The sequence below is a fragment of the Apodemus sylvaticus genome, chromosome 4, assembly GCF_947179515.1.
Source record: "Apodemus sylvaticus chromosome 4, mApoSyl1.1, whole genome shotgun sequence".
NCBI classification, from domain to species: Eukaryota; Metazoa; Chordata; class Mammalia; order Rodentia; family Muridae; genus Apodemus; species Apodemus sylvaticus.
The window spans coordinates 23,563,418-23,582,486 of record NC_067475.1 but is presented as its reverse complement, the minus strand read 5'-3'; the positions used below and the strand labels follow the sequence as shown (position 1 = coordinate 23,582,486).

General features: G+C 37.5%; 1 protein-coding gene across 5 annotated transcripts in view; it reads right to left on the bottom strand.

Moving 5' to 3' along the window:
* Positions 1-19,069, bottom strand: part of Rap1gds1 (Rap1 GTPase-GDP dissociation stimulator 1) — a 151,959-nt gene that overhangs the window by 35,598 nt on the left and 97,292 nt on the right. The window lies entirely within an intron of this gene.

Sequence of the window (19,069 nt, the reverse complement as noted above, 5' to 3'; positions counted from 1 at the left end):
GTTGTAAGCTTGCAGTGGTGGAGCCATCTCCAGCCCCAGTACACTCATTAGACTGACCTCATTAAATCACAGTAGTTCAGAAGACCTGAATTTTAAATCTTTTCAATGATTATCAGAAAATCAGAAATGAAATAGTTTTAAAGATATTATCAAATCGTCTTCATATACCATTAATACATTTAACAATCAGGCTTTTAAGATACACAAATAAATCCAGCACTGGTTTTAAATGAAACGGTTAGAAACATCTGTGTAACCACAACTCACAGAATATATGCAAAGACTAAGAAAAAATAGGAAGTTTAGAGACCAAGAAAAGAATCTTTAAAATACAGTTCCTTCAAAATCAGAAAAAAACAGGTAACAAGCAAAATGACTGGTTCTGAGTATTTGCCAGCACTGCACTGCTCTGCACTGACTGCTAGGAAGGAATGCAGTTCTAACAAGAGGGGAGTATTCTAAAGTATCTTCTTTACCTTCTTTGCGTAATTACAGAGATGGGGCATCTCAGGGGGCAGATGCCATGAGAGGTGAGGGGGAGGCAAGACTGCCACAGGGGCTTCCAGTTCCTAAGGAACTAGTTTTAGGTCACTAAACATGCCTTGTATCTCCACAGTGTGTCTTCATGGACAGTGATAATAAATAAAATACCTGCAGCACGGTTGAAGGCAAATAAATCCAAATGAAAACCTGCAGTAGTACCTCTTGGAACAAGCTGAGAAGAATGGCAAGAATTTGTGCATTTATTCATACGAAGCACCTCTGTGAGTAATGGGTTCATGTGAGGACAGGAATTCTTTCCAAGGCTTCCCCCCAACTATGAAATGATACACTATTTAAAAACTAATAATTCTCTCGAAATTCTTTAAAGCGAAACTGTTTCTTATAAAACACACTTTCTTCATGGCACAAATCCCTTGATAGCTACCAATCCCATTATTCAAAGCTCTTCACCTGGAGGACAGGGTGACTCTCAGCAACAATGCATAGGAAGTTCTGAGCTCTCTGACAAGTCAGCCCCTTACTCGCCTGGTGGTCTTTGTTGTTAACTCTTTATGGCTTTTAGAATGAATTATGAAGAGATGGTCAAGGACTAATAATTGCCCCTGAAAACCACAGTCGGCAATTACAGCTAATTATGATTACTGGGGCCTGTCTGTACTAGAAAGGAGCCTATTATCAAAAACAAGAAAAGAAGGTAGGCCTGAGAAAATGCGAGAGCTACATTTACAGTTCAAACGATCTAGTAAAACGTTCACTCAATGAAATAATGCGCTTTTATACATTAATGAGAAAACTTTCCTGAATATAACATGAAGTGTTTAAATGAACGAGTCTCAATACTTACAAGCAGAATGCTTATGTTATAGAATACGGTGCAGTACGTATACACAGGCTGAATACTTCCACTGTCAATATTTGTAAATATTTGTATTTGTCATGATCATGCACAAGGGCCTTTCTGAGTTACGAGACTATTCTGGTTACTTACCAGCAGCGTTTGGCACAGACAGACCAACCCCGCCCGTCATTGCTCATTTAGCACTCTATCTCCTCATTCTAGCTCCTCACAGACTGCAGAACTGTTCGACATCTCAGGTACATAAGTGTCAGCACTAGTGCATGCATTGAGTGAGAGTCAAACTCTGCTCTCTGGCTGCTTACGGAAGCATTACACACCCCCTCAGGACTGTCAGGATGCGCTTTATAAACACCCAACAGTGCGAGCACATCAGAGGAATAGCATTTCTTGAGTAAGGTAACTAACTCAACAGGGTGATGGAGGCTCTTCACATCCCCCTACCTTGACATCACCTCCTTGGACTACTTTAAAAATGTCATGAATTTAGGTTTCAGGGTAAAAGAGAAAAAAATTGAAAGCAGAGCTTAACAAAGTCTTTAAAATGCAAACTGCACCAGTAACATTTGAATTAGAGCATATCATTAGGAAGGGCAGCATAGCCAAGTGGTGCTACTCACCATATTTGCAAAAATTGGCTCTTTTAAAAACATGTTTAAAAACTATCCAGGAGCCAAATTAACTATATACTCACATATAAAACATGTATTTCCATACAAGAGAAAATGTACAGTCACCCAATTGGACACTCACTTGGACCAATTGGGTGCATTCATTTCTCTGATGTTAACTAACAGCAATAATCATACTCAAATAACTCCGATTTTTTTTTCACAGCATACATAAATTCTCTTTGGATACTGAAGACCCAGAGGAGAGAAAAATGAACGGAGCAAGTACAAACTTTCACTTTATGGATAGAGGTGTCTTAGAACACCTAGGGTTCTCTAGTGACTGCTGAAACCCTTCCAGAAAGATTACCAAAGGAAAATGTGTCTTATAAAAATGCCAGTATTTTGTTTGTTGTTTTCAATGTTGGCATGTGTGCTGATGCTGTAAAAGGATGACCATTAAAAACACTCGCACTCTGGTGAATCTAGGCAGTGGCACTTAAATAACTTCTAGATTCTTTCTGGTTACAATATTCACAGTTAAAATCCTATGTTTTTGTCAGCAACATTATTTTTGAAAACACTTTATAGATTGTTCATGTTAATATATAATGTGCTTATCACTTTAAAATGTTATAGGAAAAACTTAAAATTCTAATTTCTATCACTGTAAGTAAGCATTGCTAGTAATAACTTGAATAAAAAATTCTTCAAGATCTTTCACAATTTTTAAAACTAAAAGGACTTAGAAATCAGACATTTAAGAGTCACTGTATAAGAATTACATAATTTTTTTAAGCGTTGAGGGTAAACGCTTAAATGATGGAGGAAGAAATCATGGGAAAAAAGTCTGATGGTTAATGAAATACTTGTTAGATATAATAATTACAAGGGGGAAAACGCAGCAACAAGAGAAAACATGTTATAACTAGGTTTTGGTTCCAGATACTATGAAAGAAATTACATCACTAAAGCATCTTATTTTTTCATCTTGATTATTGGAACGGGCTTACGACTTGGGACTAGAAGACTATTCCAGATCTAGTTTATTTCAGATATAACTAACTATGTATGTTATCATTAAGAAAGTCTTCAATTAAGTAGAGACCTTACTTGTGTGGGATGTTCTTACTAATGGAAATACTCTATAACTGATATTTTTTTGCTTATCCAAAGAAAGCTTGTGAATGTTCTTCAACAGATAACATCTGACATCCATGCTCTCATAAATCTAACCTGGAGCAAGAGTTTTAACTTAAAGACCAACAGGCAGGACTTTGTAGAACCACAAGTAATTCACATTTCCCGAACACACTGAAAAGTACGTGGAACAAGAGTGAGACTGTGACATCTGCATCCCTTAACAAACATCAACAGCTCTAGGTGACTTTGTATCAGAGATTCTACAAACACAGAAACACACGATACAACCCAGGCCCACAGACAGCAAACACGTATGCGTGAGACAGCTTTTAGACAACACAATGTCATAAATGTCTGAAGACTTTCTACAACTGCTTCTGACACACAACACAGACAAATACTGACCAAAGTACAGAGTTACAAAACCACATTGTATCAAGATGACACAGGCCCTACATGATCTATGAGGGGAGGAGGAGGAGGAGGAAGAAAGGCACTGAGGGGTGCAATACAGATGCATATACAGAGAGAGAAGGCAGTTAATGCATGCGCTGGTGGGAGCACTTACCTACCTACATTTGAATTTCAATGGTTCCAAGTTCTTCAGGTCACATTCATGGAAACTCCAAAGAATGGAGATCTGGAGAGAAGATCTCAAGTTGAGGAACCTTTTTCCCCCTGAGTTTTAAGTTTAATGTTTAAAACACTGGTATAGACTATAGGTGCACAAAAGTATGCTAAAACACCATTAACTCAGCTATGTTAATCCATTACTAAAAATAGGTTTAAGTTTAGGATATGTTTAGCTTATTCCCAAGACTTTTAGAGACAATACTATAAGATTGTTAACCCTATTGGTAAGACTTAAAGAAGAAACTTTATCAAAAGGAAACACCCATATAGAAATACAGCCTATACATTAGTATAGTCTATATAGTATTTCTATCAGTCACAGAACACAGGATACTGGATTCAAACTCTAAGCTAAAGTAAACGAGCAGCAAGAGCTGGTACAGTGAAAATCAAAAGGCAGAAGTCTCGATGAAATGCTTTGTTAGGAACGGGTTAAGAAACAAGGAAGCATAATGGAGACTGAAGAAAACCACCATGACTTAATGGGACTGCATTCCCCATACTAGGACATGAACATTAAAAATCAGAAATGCTTCTGGTGATGTAACATTTCAGACCTCAGGCTGGATTTGGCTCATTAACACTGAAATGAAAGCTGGTGAGGGTGAGTCCTTAAGAGGGTGAATGGGGCTACTTGGCTACATGAATGCACTTCCACTTTAGGGATTGCCAGGAACACAGGGAAGAGAAAGTGTTATTCTAAACCCAGTGCTAAGGCGTATAAAAATTACGGTTAATATTTAAAAAAAACCAACCTCCAATCCATTATTTTAAGAGGTTTTAAAAAACGAAACATGGGGGCTGGAGAGATGGCTCAGGGGTTAAGAGCACCGACTGTTCTTCCGAAAGTCCTTCGTTCAAATCCCAGCAAACCACATGGTGGCTCACAACCATCCATAAAAAGATCTGATGCCCTCTTCTAACGTGTCTGAAGACAGCTACAGTGTACTTACATATAATAAATAAATAAATCTTTAAAAACAAAAATAGAAACATGCATATGTGCTTCACATTCAGAATGCCCCATTAATTTCCAGTTTATATATTTCAGTAACACAAAGGAACTTCAGAAAGAAAAAGAGCAAATCGAGATGCTTTAGTCTTGAGAATATTGGGAGTGTAACCAATATACTCATGCTAAAAGTTAATAAAATAAAAGTTAATGAAATAAAAGGAGAATTCAAAGAAGTCTTTCAGGGATTTGAAAATAAAGTAGTCTCAACATACTATGCTTTGTCTTTCAAGAAAGTTCTAAATGTTAAGGACAGTACCACACACAGGATAGGAAACTGCAGCAACAAACCCAACCACAGACGTGTAAGAGGAAATGAACAACATTCCATTACTCCCAGCCCAATCCAATGATACATAGCAATTATCTCTTCATTCGCGAGCCATTATTTCTCAGTACCATTTTTAGGTTAGATTATCGAGTGTAAACTCTAATTCTATGGGAATGTCTACTTTGATTTTAAAAGTATGTTCTTATTTCATAAACTGGCTATGGCTAAAGTTAAAACTCTTTGGAGCAGCGTTAGTAGATGTAACATCGTGCCAAGTTAATGTATACTTAGCACGAATACTTTGCAAACAAGGAAATAAAACTATTTAGATTTTATAAGAATAAGATATTGCCTTTTAAAAATATTTTTATTCACTATCCTAGAATAATGTAGTTTTTACACTTCAAAATTACAGATTTTTCCATCCATTTACCTGCAAATTTAATCTTTTTAAATGATGGGAGTAATACTCCATTATGTAAACTTACCATATTTTCTTATGTTGAGGGACATCTCAATTGTTTCCAGATTTTGGCTATTACATATAGAGCAGTAATAAACATGGTTGAGAAAATGTATCTGTGTGGGGATGAAGCATCTTTTGGAATATATGCTCAAGAGTGGTATAGCTGGACACAGAATAGTATTGATTTGCATTTCTCTGATGGCTAAGGATACTGTCCATTTCTTTAAGCATTTAGCCATTTGAGTTTCTCCTTTTGAGAATTCTGCTTACTTATGTAGCCCATTTTTTGATTGGTTATTTGTTATCTTGGTATCTAGGGTGTTTTTTTTGAGTTCTTTATGTGTTTTGGAGATTAGCCTTCTATTGGATATGTAGTTTGGTGAAAATATTGTCCCATTCTTCAGGTTGCTGCTTTGTTTATATGATAGTGTCCTTGACTGTGTAGGAACTTTTCAGTTTGATGGGGTTCCATTTATTAACTGTTGACTTAGTACCTGTTATAATGCTGTTCTGTTCAGAAATTATTTCCCTGTACCAACACATTCAAGGCCATTCTCCACTTCTCTTCTAGCAGGTGCATTGTATCTGCTTTTATGTTGAGATCATTAATCCACTGGGAGTTGAGTTTTGTATAGGGTGATAAGTATGAACCTATTTGCATTCTTCTTTATGCAGATGTCCAGTGTGACCAGCACGATTGGTTGAAGGTTTTTTAAAAATTAGTTTAGTTTCTGTCTTATCAAAATCATGTGTCCATACATGTCTGGAGTTACATCTGGGTTCAATTCCACTGATCAACATGTTTGTTTTTATATTACTATCATACTGTTTGAATTACTGTAGCTCTGTAGTACAACTTAAAATCCAGGATAGTGACTTCCAGTACTTCCTTTATTTTTCAGGATTGTTTTAGCTATCCTTGGTTTTTGTGTGTCTCCATACAAAGCTAAAAAGTTGTCCTTTCAAGATCTGTGAAGAAATGCGTTAGAATTTTGATGGGGATTGGAATAACTCCGAAGACTGCTTTTGGTAGGATGGCTATTTGTATATTACTCCTATTCATCCATGAGTATGGGAGGTCTTTCCATCTTCTGACATCTTCAATTCCTTTCTTCAATGTCTTGAAAGTTTTGTCATATAGGTCTTTCACTTGCTTGCTTAGACTCATTCCAAGACATTTTGTATTATTTGAGGCTATTTGTGAAAGGTGTTATTTCCCAGATTTCTTCCTCAGTTGATTTGTCATTTGTCTGAAGGAAGGCTATTTTTTTTAAGTTAATTTTGTATCCAACCACTCTGCTCAACGTGTTTATCCACTGCAGTTTTCCAGTAGATTTTTTAAAAAAAAGATTTACTTATTTCATGCATATAAATACACTGTAGCCATCTTCAGACACTCCAGATCCCATTACAGATGGTTGTGAGCCACCATGTGGTTGCTGGGAATTGAACTCAGGACCTCTGAAAAAGCTTTTGGTGCTTATAATCACTGGACCATCTTTTCAGCCCCTCCAGTGAATTTTTAGGATTGTTTACATATACAATCATATTGTCTGCAAAGAGATATTTTAACTTCTTCCCTCCCAGTTTGTATCCTTTGATCTCCTTCAATTGCTGTACTGCTTTAACTGAAACTTAAAGTACTACATTGACTAGTATGGAGAAAGTGTACAATCTCGCCTTGTTCATGATTTTACTGGAACTACTTTGAGCTTATCTCCTTTTAACTTCATGTTGGGCATGGCTATGGGCTGTCTGTAAACTGTCTTTATTACGTTGAGGTATGACCCTTGTATAAGTCTCGAGGAATTTAATCACGAAGAACTTTATCAAAGGTCTTTCTGCATCCAATGAAATGATCTTGTGACTTCTGTTTATATGATAGATAAGATTTATAGATACCTATGTTTATCTGTAGAATACAGCCTAGTGGATTATGGTAGATGATAATTTTGATGTATTTTTAAATGCATTTTGTAAGAATTTTATAAAGAATTTTTGCATTTTGTGTTCATAAGGGAAAATGACCTATAATTTTCTTTATTGGGTCTATGGTGTAGTATCAGAGTGACTGTAGCCTCATTAAACAAGCTGGGCAATGTTTCTTATGAGCCACTCTGCAATAACTTAAAATATTGGTATTAATTTTCCTTTCAATGTATGGAAGACTGTTAATTACTACTTCTACATGAACAGTTATAGGTCTGTTTAAACTGCTTATCCAATTATGATTAAACTTTGGTAAGAGGTATGTATAGAGGAAATTACCCATTTTGTTTTCCAATTTGGTCTTTGAAGTATGTCCTCTGGCTTTTCTTAGTGCCCATTGTTATGTCCTCCTTATTATTTCTAATTTTGTTAATTTGGATATTTTCTTTCTGCTTCCCGCTTAATTTGAATAAGGGTTTGTCAATATTACTGATTTTCTCAAAGAATCAAGTCTTTGTTTTATTGATTTTGTTGTTTATTTCTATTGATTTCAGAACTGAGTTTGATGAGTTATTGCTCTTTACTCCTTTTGGGCATGATTTGTTCTTTTTGTTCTAGAGCTTTCAGGTGTGCTGTTGAAGTTACTAGCATGAGATGTCTCCTTTTTTTGTTTTTGTTTTTAATTTAAGCACTTAGTGCTATGAACTTGCCACTTAGAACTGTAGTCAATGTGTCTCCATAAGTTTCGGTATGTTGTATATTCAATTTCATTCAATTCTAGAAAGTCTTAAATTTCTTTCTTTCTTTGTTCTGACTCATTTTTATTGTTCAGCAGTGTGTTTCCATGAGTGTGTCAGATTTCTGTTGTTTTGTTATGTCTAGCTTTAATCTATGGTTGCAGAGATAAGATGCAGAGTGTTATTTCAATTTCTGTATTTGTCCTGAGACTTGTTTTCTGTTCAAATATGTGGTCATGTGCAGAGAAGGTATAATCTTTTGTGATTTGGTGAAACATTCAGTTAACTCCAGCATTTCTGGTTTCTGTCTGGATGACTTGTTTATTGGAGAGAATGTGGTACTGAAGTCCCCCAATATCAGCATGTGAACACTGATGTGTGATTAAAGCTGTAATCATGTTTATGACCTTGGGTGCCCTATTATTTGGACCATAGATATTAAAAATTGCAATGTTTTCTTGAATTTTATTCCTTTGATAAGTATGTAAGTCCTTCCCTATCTTTTTTGATTGGTTTTTGCTTGACTATATACTTGCTTCTTAAGGTTCATTTGCTTAGAATACCTTTTCTCAACCCTTTACTCTAAGGTCATTGATGTCGATCCTTGATGGTGAGGTGTGTTTTATTTTGTGTGCAGCAGATGGATGGATCCTGTTTCAGCAACCATTCTGTTAGTCTCTGTATTTCTCATTGTGGAACTGAAACCACTGAGGTCTCATTTATCAGCAACCAGGGTTTGTCAATCTCTCTTGTGTTGCTGTTGTGGTATGTATGTGTTTTCTTAGGTGTAGTTAACTTCTTTAGGTTGGCATTTTCCTTCTAGCTTCTTTTATAGAGCTGGATCTGGAGATAGATATTGCTTAAATGGTTCTATCATGGAGTGTCTTATTTTTTGTATCTGTGGTGATTCAGAGTTTTGCTGAGTATAGTAGTAGTCAGGACTGGCATTTGTGGTCTCCCAGAGATCGTAGACTGTCTAGGCCCCCCTAGCTTTTAAAGTCTCCATTGATAACTCAGGTGTTATTCTAATAGGTCTGCCTTTACATATTGCCTGGACTTTTTTCTTTGCAGTTCTTTTATTTTGTATATTTAGTGTTTTGACCATTATGTGGTGAGAGTACTTTCTTTTCTGGTCCACTCTTATTTTGTATCCTTTATATTTATTGTATATTGAAAGGCATCTCTTTGATAGGTTAGGGGATTTTTCTTCTATGATTTTGCTAAAGAGATGTTCTGTGCCTTTGTCCAGTGTTCCTTTTCCTTCCTCAATTCCAATTACTCTTAGATTTGTTCTTTTCACTATGTCTCAGATTTCCTGGATGCTCTTTGTGCTAGGTATGTTTTAGATTTAACATTTTCTTTAACGAAGGTATCCATTTCTTCTATTGTGTCTTCAAGGCCTGAGAGTCTCTCTTCGATCTCCTGTATTCTGTTGTGAGACTTACCTCTGAGGCTCCTGTTTCAGGTCCTACATTTCTCATCTACAGATTTCCCTCAGTTTGGGTGATCTTTATTGATCCTATTTCCACTTTCAGGTCTTGAACAGTTTTATTCTATTCCTTCCAATGTGTGTTTTTATAAGATTTAAAACATTTTTCCATTTCCTCTTTAAGGATTGCTAACATATTCAAAAAGGCTATTTTAAGGTCTTTTTATTGTGCTTCAGCTATGGTGCAAATACTCTGAGCCTGCTATAGTAGGGTTGCTGTTGTCTTGGCTGTGACTATGTTTTACAATGGCAGCTAGGCAGCTGTGTTTGGGAACATTGTACTTGTAGTCACTAATATGTGGTCTTATCTTGGTCAAGTAGGTGTTTTGTTCCTTGGTTTCTGTTGTGGTCTTTGGTTCTTCTGAGGTGGCTGTGTCTTGCTTGGTAGGGAATTCTTCCTGATAGGTGTGCCCATTGGGGGTTCCTCATTAAAGTGAGTTTCTAGGTATTGAATGGTGACACTTTGGAATGGGGATGTGCTAGGTGGTCAGGGAGTTTCCAGAAAGCAGGTGTTTCAGCAAAATCTCCTCGGTTCTCTGGGAATGGGGTCAGAGAGTAAGGGCAGGCCACAACAGAAAGTCTGCTACACAACTGGGTATGAGAATGGGTGACTGGACTTGGAGGAATGAAAAGAAAGGTGAAGATCTGCAGTTAGCCTACTTACTTTTCCCACCAATTTGGACTGCAGGTTCCCAGGGAATGTCTGTTGGAATTAGGGAACTAGAATAATGCAATGAGTCGGGTGAAGGAAGTTTGGAGGGAAAGATCTGTATGATCCACTGGAAATAGATGCACAAAGAAATGGGAATTAACAGTTGGTGGACTGCTATAGAGGTAGGGATGCGACTGGGGATTATACTTAGAGAGAGGTAAAGATCTGTAGTTATCCCACCTGTTTCTGTGGGTGAAGTCCTCTGGGTTTCCAGGAAATGCCTGCTGGGGTTGGGAGCTGGGACAAAACAACACACAAGAGGAAAGAATATCTGTGTGGTCCATTGGAGATACATGTGCAGGGCTTTGTTTGGAAGGAGGTACAGCAGGGGTCAGGGTTGGGGAATACAGAGAGCAGTCTTCAGAGCTAGGGATGAGACAGGGGAATGAGCTTGGATGGGCTGGGTAAGAGGTGAAGAGCTGCAGTGAGCCTACTGGCTTCCCTGGTCCATATGGCCTGTGGGTACCCAGGGAGTACCAGCTGATGTTGGGGTCTGGGATAAAGCAATGAATGAGGGGAGGGAAAGATCTGTGTGATTCACTGAAGACTGGGTTGAAAGGGGGAGGTCAAACCAGGTGGTTTGCTGCAGGACTGGAAATAAGACTTGGGGGGCTGGATTTGGAGGAGCTGAGGGAACAGTAAGAGCCATCAGTTCCTATCTGCTTCCCTGGCTGGAGTTCGGAACATCCATTCATTCCTAAGAAACATTTTTTTTTAAAGTACTTAATTCCATGTATACAATGAGTCTTGTAATTAAAAGTCCAATTTGGGAATTCTCAGGTTTTGTGAAGTGGCGGGGGTGGATTAGAAAACCAATGTTGCCATTTAAAATTTTCACAATGAGAAAATCTTGAAAATAATACCCAATGGCCTTGAGTAACTATCTTAAATCCAAACTTTAGGCAAATACAGACAAAACAGAAAACAAACAGGTTAGAGATACAAACCCACACAGCCTTCCCTCCTCTGCTGCCCTCAGTGGGCATTATATTATTAATATAGCATTATATTACATATGTATGTAGCATTACAATGTCAAATATCCAGCAGTAACAGCAAGAGCACCTTAGAGGCTAGCAATGCCAACAAAGTATTATGCTTGTAATACAATGCCAAACTTTAAGTATCAGGTTATCAAAATCGCAGACAAAGGAGGTCAACCACTGCATTTTGCCAAGATAAAATGTAAAGTTTTTGCACTCAGAAGTTGATGCTATAACTGGTAAAGCCAACACTTGACCACATGGGATTAAGAACAAAACATCTGTAAATAAAATGGCATTTGCAGTAGAACTTCAGGAATTCTATCGGACTCAGCAAAGGGATTCAAAAGCACTGTTACATAAGAAGTAAAAATCCAGAATTCTTTTAACATCACAACCAACAGCTAGTAGGTTTTTAATAAAGTGCAGTAGTTCGCACAGCATAAAGCATAAAAATCCCAACAACTCAGCCACACAAGAAAAATCCCCAACTCACTTTCACTTAACATACTAGGGCATTACAATTAACAAACTGGGATTTAAAAGATGTGAACTTAAAAGTATATGGCCCATGTCTTTGTAAACTTAGAAAACATTTAGAAAATACATTCAATGTAGTACACTGGAATATACAATTTTACATTTACATCTATATGTGTGTATGTATTTATTTAAAAACAATAAACAATAACATTAAATATTAATATTAATAAATTTATAAATAAATATACACACATATGCACACACATATGTATACATGAAATATTAATTTATATTTTAAAACTAGTATGTAGAAAATGTATAGAAGCACCATGCCATCTTAATTAAACTTTGTGCAAGAAGCTTTCTAAACATCCAACATTTAGGAAATGCTCCCATGTATTATGATCAATGAACACTAAAACATAGGGATAAGCACAGCTTAGGACAGAATGTGTTTTAATCAGTATTATTCTGCATTCATTTTTACTCCTATTCTAAATGTGAAGAAAAAGAAGCTAATCCAAGTCACTAGATTAGATTCACTAAGGAAATAAACTTCACGATAAAAAGAAACTGGCTTTGGGGTAGGGGTGGGGAGGAGGGAAGGTTTATTTATTACATGTTCCTGATCACAGTCCATCACTGATGGAACTCAAGCAGGGTCCTGGAGGCAGGAACTGAAGCAGAGACCATGGAGGAATGCTGTTTATGGCCTTGTTCAGCTTACTTTTACATAAAACTCAGACCCAGCAGGCGGTGGTGGCGCAAGCCTGTAATCCCAGCACTCTGGGAGGCAGAGGCAGGCGGATTTCTGAGTTCAAGGCTACGCTGGTCTACAGAGTGAGCTCCAGGACAGCCAGGGCTACACAGAGAAACCCTGTCTTGAAAAAAAAAAAAAAAAAAACAAACCCAAAAAACCAAAAACCCAAAACAACAACAACAACAACAACAAAAACCTCAGACCCAACTGGCCAGGGGTGCCACCATCCACAGTGGACTGGGATCTTCCATATCAATCATCAATTACAATAATGACCCCCAGATTTACTACCAACAAATCTTACCAAAGTAATTTCTCAGTTGAGGTTCCCACTTCCAAATGACTCTCGCTGGAGTCCAGCTGATAATACCTAATAGGCACACCCTAAGATCGATCATTCTAGTTCACTGCTCTACACGGTGGGGATATAACAGATTCTATACATAACTACTTCTCATATACACAAAACATGTGGACTATGACAAGAATGATAAACGTCTTCTTTTAAAACATAAAATAGGTATGGCTACTATGACTAAAGTTTTAAAACCAAACAAATTCTTTGTGTCTAGAATTTTCTTTTAATTAATAATTTTTCCACATAACATATTTCATCTCCCCAAATCCTCCCAGATCCCCCACCTTCCTATGCACCCAACTTTTATGTGCTTTTCTCTCAAAGAGAAAGCTAAATGAAACCTACAGAAGAAGTACAAGTAGTAGCTAAAATTTCACGTGTAATGATCTGCATATTTTTAAGCACGTGTGTGTGTGTGTGTGTGTGTGTGTGTATGTGTGTGCACGTGTATGTGTGTGCACATGAGCATGCACATGCGTACACCCAATGAGGGTCAGAGGACTCTCTTGGGAGTTGTTTCTCTTTGGCACCTTTTGGAATCCAGAGATCAAGTCAGGTGTCTGCTAGCATACACCTCTCTATCCACTGAGCATTCTAGTTGTCAGGCCTGCTAGCACACACCTCTCTACCCACTGAGCATTCTAGATAGCCCAGCAACAATCTTTAAATCTGAGACGGAAAATACTTCAGAGACCAATTTCAGTCACCTGATTTAAGTACTAAGTTTAATAATTAAATTCAGTAACAAACCCTTCAATAAAAGTACCCAAGGAATAAAGTACTTTATATCACAAGACAGCCTCCCTTCAACCAATGGTACTACTACAGAGATTAGAGAATGTTTGTGCCAGTCTTTATTTAAAGGATATATTCAAATACATAACGGCCATATGCGTACATAAGGTCACATGAAAAAGCCATTGACTATTAATACACTGAGAAAAAACTAATTCCTGTTGGCATGTTTATTATCTTTATTTTATAGCACGGTTTATGTTTAAGAAATTAGTTTTATTGCTATTTTAGTTTTCTTAATCACCATTTAGAACTTTGTTTTAAAGCTGTAACAATCTTTCTCTATTTGTGTTTCTAACACAACTGTATCAAGAAAAATATGAAGTCAGTCATGGTGGTGTACAAAATTAATTCTTGTAGCAGGGAAAAAGAGGCAGTGGCTCTCTATGAGTTTGAGAGCAGTGTGGCCTATATAGAAAGTTCTGGGCCATTTGGGGCTGCACAGAGAGACCCTGAATCAAAATTAACCAACTAACCAACTGAAAAAATATTTATTAACTCTTTAAGTAGAGTTTCTGTCATTTACTGATTCGACTTGCCTACTTGTAACTGATGACTATGAACTGACAGGTCCACACACAAGGAGTTATTCTGATCTCCTAAGTGGTTTCCTTAAGAATAAATGTGTATTTGTTCTTTCCAGGTACACATATATGGACTCACTAAGATTTGTAGATAACAGGGGAAATGTTACTTGTTTCCAGTGTCTTCCCTGCTCTATCTGGATAGGGGATATCTACTAATACAAGAATAAAGAATTTATAGTGGCTCTAACTTATATAATGAAGGATTGCTTTTGAAGAGCATAGTTTTCCTCTCACTACTGATCTTATTAATAAAAACTCTAGTTATCTGGATACAATATAATCAAAGAAACTGTACCCGAACTGTACTACTGATAGTCTTTGACTTAAAATAGGTGATGGTATGGGTTCAGGAGGACCCAGCAGAACTTGAGCTTTTGTTTTTTTGCCCAAACCAGTGATGTGCAGCAAGTCTCTTTAGGGATGCTGGTCATGGGAAGCAGTAGGCCACCATGTTCTATCAGCGATGTGATCATGGTTTAAATAAGTGGAACTTTGAGATGCTCAGAATGATGTTCAGTAGATTAAATGTATCAAGTGCAGCGCTCACGTATGCTGTTGTCAAGTTTATGATGGACTGATTGGAATGTACTTCAATTGCCCATCAGAGAGCACCTGTCTTAACAGCTGGACAATGGAGCAAGAACAGTTAATGTCCTCAAACTACAGTCTCCTGATACTGACACAGTATTTGAACAAATACACTGCAAGGTGTCAATGTATTTTAGGATACATAATGGATACATAATTTAAAAAAAAGTGTTAACAAACCAGGAAAAAAATCATCAAAAAATGATATAAAATATCTATAATTATAGATCTGAATTCCTCACTTAAAACTTGAGTTGTAGCCAGATAAAAGGCTACATTTCTTCAAACTGAAGGTCAAATTTTTACAAACTTTTCTATCAAATCAATATTCAGGTTATTTTGCAAGGCTATATACAATTGATATGTTGTTTACTGTATTAAAAAATGAATACGATTTTTAAACCTTTTAAGTGACTTTTTACTGACCAAACTTAATTCTGTCACATTTAAATATGTTTTTATAATTATTACTCTAAAATTTCTGGCTCCGTGGTATACTTTTACAACCTAGGCACCATACTATCAAAAGTCATAACTGCTTCATCAATGGGTTAAAAAAAAAAAAAGGAATAGGTCATGGCTTAAAAGCATGGGCCTAAGTTAATCTAATAACTAACAACATTCATTGACATATACAGTTTTATCAAGCTGCACAGAAATGCTTCTACTGAGCAAGAACACTCACAGCACAGACATCCTCCCTGCATCTGGAAAACTTTCATTCTTTATTTATTGAACTTAAATTTTGCTATACTGACAATCTCCTGACACTGACACAAGTATTTGAACGAATACATTGCACTGTGCCAATGTATTTTAGGATACATAATGGATACGTAATTTAAAAAAAAGTTTTCATGAAGATACCTGGGTTAAGAGTTTTCTGTGATCGGTTTCCATACTGTCTAAACTGAAACTTAAAAACAAACAAAAAACCTTGAAAACTTCTTCACTATGGATAAAGCTTAAATAATTGTGTTCAAAGGAACAGTTCATTCTTTTTTTGTTTTCCTACCACAACAGAAGGGAGGTATTTAGCAAACCTAACATGTAAACACATGTAAAAAGAAACTTCCCATTGAGTGATGATCTAAAGTACTCCCTGAATTTCTTAGGTCTCAGTGACTCATCTGGGTGCCAGGTACACAGAATAAATGTGTTTTCCTGTCGGTAGTCACACAAAAGGCTGGATCAGCACTGACACCACGTATCACGTTAAAGGGTACTCAGGACACAGGAAGGATGAAGAGTGACCTTTGCTGTGTCTCTTTAACAGTCTAAAAATAACTTCTGTTTATTGACTACGTTTTGAAAAAGGGACTTCTCTGTTGCTTTTGAGATAACACCATTTGCCCAATACTATGAGAAAAAGTTGATGTAGATTCTCACAGTATCTAAATTACTTCTCAAGCATATTTACCATGAAGGTGGTAGTTGCAGAACACACACAGTGAATGTGCACCCTGCTACACACTGTGATGCTCTATCACACGATGAGTGTTTTGAAGGTTCCTTCAGACATTTTGTCTGTGTCTTGAGAAAGGATTAGAGGTTGACACCAGATGTCTTCCCCAACTTCTCTCTACTGTACCTTTTGAGACAAGGTCCCTCACTAAGCCAGGAGCTCTCCCTTTCAGCTAGATGGACTGGCCCCTTAGCACTCAAGCTCTGTCTCTCTTTCACGTGGGTACTGGGGATCCAAATCCACTCACCATGCGAGCCCTGCCAGCACTATAGCTACCAGAGGAGCAACTTCTCCAGCTTTCTATTTTTATTGGATATTTTCTTTATTTACATTTTGAATGTTATCCCCTTTTACAGTACCCCACCCCCATCCCAGAAACCCCCTATCCCATCCTCCCTCCCCCTGCTTCGAGGAGCGTGTTCCTCCATCCACCTCATTCCCACCTCCCTGCCCTCAATTCCCCTACACTGGGGCATCTATTGAGTATTCATAGGACCAAGGGCCTCTCCGCCCATTAATGCTTGACAAGGCATCCTCTGCTACATATGCAGCCTGAGCCATGTGTACTCCTTGGTTGATGGCTTAGTCCCTGGGAGCTCTGGTTGGCTGATATTGTTCTTCCTATGAGGATGCAAACCCCTTTAGCTCCTTTAATCCTTTCTCTAACTCCTCCATTGGGTACCCCACACAATCCAATGGCTGGCTGTAAGCATCCAACTCTGTATTTGTACGGCTCTGGCAGGGCCTTTCAGGAGACAGCTATATCAGGCTCCTTTCAGCAAGCCTTTCTTGACATCCACTACATGAGATGAATCCCCAGGTGGGACAGTCTCTGGATGGCCTTTCCTTCAGTCTCTGCTCTACACTTTATCTCCATATTTGCTCCTGTGAGTATTCTGTTCCCCTTCTCAGAAGAGCCAAAGCACCCATACTTTGGTCTTTCTTCTTGAGCTTCATGTGATCTGTGAATTGTTTCTTGGATATTTGGAGCTTTTGGGCTAATATCCACTTATCAGTGAGTGTATACCATGTGTGATCTTCTGTGACTAGGCGACTTCACTCAGGATGATATTTTCTAGGTCCATCCATTTGCCTAATTTCATGAATTCATTGATTTTAATAGCTGAGTAGTACTCCATTGTATAAATGTACCCCATTTTCTGTATCTATCCTTCTGCTAAAGGACATCTGGGTTCTTTCCAGCTTCTGGCTACTATAAATAAGGCTGCTAGAAACATAGTGTCCTAGTAATATGATGGACCATCTATTGGGTATATGCCCAGAAGTGGTATTATTGGGTCCTCAGGTAATACTATGTCCAATTTTCTGAGGAGCCTCCAGACTGATTTCTAGGGTGCCAGCTTGCAATCCCACTAACAGTGGAGGAGTATTCCTCTTTCTCTACATCCTAGCCAGAATATGCTGTCACCTGAGTTTATTTATCTTAGTCATACTGACTGGTGTGAAGTGCAATCTCAGGGTTGTTTTGATTTGCATTTCCCTCTTGACTGAGGATATTGAACATTTCTTTAGGTGCTTCTCAGCCATCCGGTATTTCTCAGATGAGAATTCTCTGTTTAGCTCTGTTCCCCAATTTTTTAATAGGGTTATCTGTTTCTCTGGAGTTTAACTTCTTGAGTTCTTCATATATATTGAATATTATTCCTCTATCGGATGTAGGATTGGTAATGATCCTTTCCTAGTCTGTTGGTTGCCATTTTGTCCTATTGACAGTATCCTTTGCCTTACAGATGAAGCTTTACAATTTTTTTAAGGTCCCATTTATCAATTCTTGATCTTAGAGCATAAGCTATCGGTGTTCTGTTCAGGAAATTTTCCCCTGTGCCCATGTGTGTTCAAGACTTTTCCCCATCTTCTCTTCTATTAGATTTAGTGTATCTGGTTTTATGTGGAGGTCCTTGATCCACCTGGACTTGAGCTTTGTACAGGGAGATAAGGATCAATTTGCATTCTTGTACAAGTTGACCGACAGTTAAACCAGCACCATTTGTTGAAAAGGCTGTCTTTTTCCACTGGATGGTTTTAGCTCCTTTGTCAAAGATCAAGTGACCACACGTGTATGGGTACATTTCTGGGACTTCAATTCTATTCCATTGATTTTCCTGCCTGTCTCTGTACCAATACCACACAGTTTTTGTCACTATTGCTCTGTAATACAGCTTTGTCAGGGATAGTGATTCTGCTAGAACTTTATTGTTGAGAACAGTTTTTGCTATCCTTGAATTTTTGCTTTTCCAAATGAATTTGCAAATTAACTCTATGAAGAATTGATTAGAAATTTTGCAGGGGATAGCATTGAGTCTGTAGATTGCTTAAGATGGAAATTTTTACTATAGTAATCTAGTCAATCCACAAACATGGGAGATGATTCTATCTTCTGAGGTCTTCTTCCATTTCTTTCTTCAGAGACTTGAAGTTCTTCTCATACAGATCTTTCATTTGCTTGGTTAGTCACACCAAGGTATGTAATATTATTTGTGACTACTGTGAAGAGTGTTATTTCCCTAATTTCTTTCTTAGCTTTTTTATCCTTCGAGTAGAGGAAGGCTACTGACTTAACTTTATATCCAGCCACTTTGCTGAAGTTGTTAATCAGCTTTAGGAGTTCTCTGGTGGAATTTTTGGGGTCACTCAAGTATACTATCATATCATTTGCAAATAGTGAT